The sequence below is a fragment of the Lynx rufus genome, unplaced genomic scaffold, assembly GCF_022079265.1.
Source record: "Lynx rufus isolate CCGP_SWC_20201006 ecotype Redwood Valley unplaced genomic scaffold, mLynRuf1.p SCAF_1, whole genome shotgun sequence".
Lineage (NCBI taxonomy): Eukaryota > Metazoa > Chordata > Mammalia > Carnivora > Felidae > Lynx > Lynx rufus.
In genome coordinates, this window is record NW_025814823.1 from 207,466,520 (window position 1) to 207,469,427 (window position 2,908).

The following is a 2,908-nucleotide window of genomic DNA, read 5'->3' on the forward strand; positions in this document are numbered from 1 at the left end:
AATAGGTAAGCAAAATCCCAGGAGAAAAATATTCATGAATTATGTATCTGACAAAGGTCCATATATATTTCTGAAGAGGTAACCTACATCATTAGTCATCAGAGAAATAAATATTAAGATCACAATAAGATGCCACTCCATACCTACCAAAATGTTTGAAATTTAAAAAGACACAACATAAAATGTTTGTGAGTATATTAACCAACTAGAATTCTCAAACCCTGGTAGCTGGAGTGTAAAATGGTACAAAAATCTTAGAAAAACTTTTGGTAGATTCTCATAAAACTAGATGTATACTTTACCCTATAACTCTGCAATTCTGCTCGTAGGTAGTCACCAAATAGAAATTAAAATATATGCTCGTATAAAGACCTAAAACAAATGTTCATAGCATCTTTATTTATGTTAGATTAAAAACTGGAAGCAGCCCAAGTGTCCATGAAAAAAAAATAGATAAATTATCATGTACTCAGCTTTTTCGGGTTTGCCACCAGAACACAGGTATCATGAAAACCATCCCTAAACCTAAACCAAAATGGGAAAGGAAGACTTTCATATGATCATCATTGTCATTGGAAATGTAGATTCAGGCATGTCTACCATTACTGGTCATCTGATCTACAAATGTGGTGGGATTGACAAAGAACTATTGAAAAATTTGAGAAGGAGGCTGCTGAGATGGGAAAAGGCTCTTGCAAGTATGCCTGGGTCTGGACAAACTGAAAGCTGAATGTGAATGTGGTATCACCATTGATATCTCCCTGTCGAAATTCAAGACCAGCAAGTATTATGTGACCATCGTTGATGCCCCAAGACATGGAGACTTTATCAAAAATGTGATTACAGGCACATCTTAGGCTGACTGTGCTGTCCTGATTGTTGATGCTGGTGTTGGTGAATTTGAAGCAGGTCTCTCCAAGAATGGACAGCCACCAACTTGTTCACCAACTTGACCAAGCGACAAGTCCTTGCCCCTCTACGATGCCTCCAAAAGTGGTGGTATTGGTACTGTCCCTGTGGTCCTAATGGAGACTGGCATTCCTAAACCTGGTGTGGTGGTCACCTTTGCTCCAGTCAATGTTACAACTGAAGTAAAGTCTGTTGAAATGCACCATGAAGCTTTGAGTGAGGTTCTTCCTGGGGACAACGTGGGCTTCACTGTCAAGAACGTGTCTGTCAGAGATGTTCACTGTGGCAATGTGGCTGGTGACAGCAAAAATGGCCCACCAATGAAAGCAGTTGGCTTCACAGCTCGGGTGATTATCTTGAACCATCCAGGCCAAATCAGTGCCGGATATGCACCTCTGCTGAATGGTCACACAGCTCACATTGCCTGCAGGTTCGCTGAGCAGAAGGAGAAGATTGTCATTCTGGAAAAAAAGCTGGAAGATGGTCCCAAGCTCTTGAAATCTGGTGATGTTGCCATCGTTGATATGGTTCCTATGTGTGTTGAGAGCTACTCTGACTATCCTCCTCTGGGCCATTTTGCTCTTTGTAACATGAGACAGACAGTTGCTGTGGGTATCATCAAAGCAGTGGGCAAGAAGGCAGCTGGAAGTGGCAAGGTCACCAAGTCTGCCCAGAAGCTCAGAAGGCTAAATGAATATATCACCAATACCTGCCACCCCAGTCTTAATCAGTGATGGAAGAATGGTCTCAGAACTGTTTGTGTCAATTGGCCATTTAAGTTTAATAGTAAAAGACTGGTTAATGATAACAATGCATTGTAAAACCTTCAGAAGGAAAGGGAAATATTTTGGGGACAACTTGTGTGTGTGTGGCAAAAGTCAGTACTTTTTATAGACACAACTTGACCAAATATCTGTCAAAGAATTTTGAGATCCATTAAAACAAAAGTTTAATGAGAAATAAACAAAACAAAAATCAACTATGGTATACTCAGTCAATGGAATACTATTAAGCAATAGAAATGAACAAATTACTAATACATACAATGTTGATGTGCCTGAAAATTTTTGAGGTACCTGAGGTACCTGAGTAAAAGATACCTTATACAGAAGTGTACATATTTTATTGTTCGATTTATATGAAGTTCTATAATAGGTAAAACTAATCTCTGGTGGGAAAAATAACCAAAACAGTAGGTGTCTTTGGGGAATATGCAAAAGGTTTGATCAGGAAGGGGCCCAAGAAAACTTTCTGGGAAGATAACGATATTCCTTATCTTGACAAATCTTTGGGTTACATAGATATTCCTGTACAACAAAAGTTATCATATGGTGCACTTAAGATTTGTGCAATTCACTGTATGGCAATTTAAAGTTTATTTATTTGAGAGAGAGAGAGAGAGCACACACAAGAGAAAGAGTATGAGCAGGGAGGGGCAGAGATGGAGAGAGAGAATCCCAAACAGGCTCCATGTTCTGCACAGAGCAGGGTTGACTGTGAGATCATGATCTGAGCCAAAACCAAGAGTTGGACACTCAACCAACTGAGTCACCCAGGTGCCCCGCACTGTATGGCAATTTAAACTAAAGAAAAAGCTATAAACAAATATTGAACTCTAGTTAAGGGCACGCATCCTGAAGTGTTTAGGGGTGAAGGGTACTGATATTGGCAACTTACTTTAAAATGTGTCTGTAATGAGACAGATTGATGAAATGTCAGAGAAATGGATGGTTGGATAGATATGTGACAAAGCAGAGTGAGCAAAACGCTTATTTTATTTTTTAAAAGATTTTTTAAATGTTGATTTATTTTTGAGACACACACACACACACACACACACACACACACACACACACCATGAGCGGGGGAGGGACAGAAAGAGATGGAGACACAGAATCCACACAGATGGAGACACAGGCTCTGAGCTGTCAGCACACAGCCCGATGTGGGGCTTGAACCACAAACTGTGAGATCATGACTTGAGCCAAAGTCGGACCCA

At 40.0% G+C, this 2,908-nt stretch overlaps 1 pseudogene; it reads left to right on the top strand.

The window, feature by feature from the left end:
• Positions 1-535: 535 nt before the first annotated feature.
• LOC124510250 (elongation factor 1-alpha 1-like) lies at positions 536-1,643 on the top strand (annotated as a pseudogene).
• Positions 1,644-2,908: the final 1,265 nt, after the last annotated feature.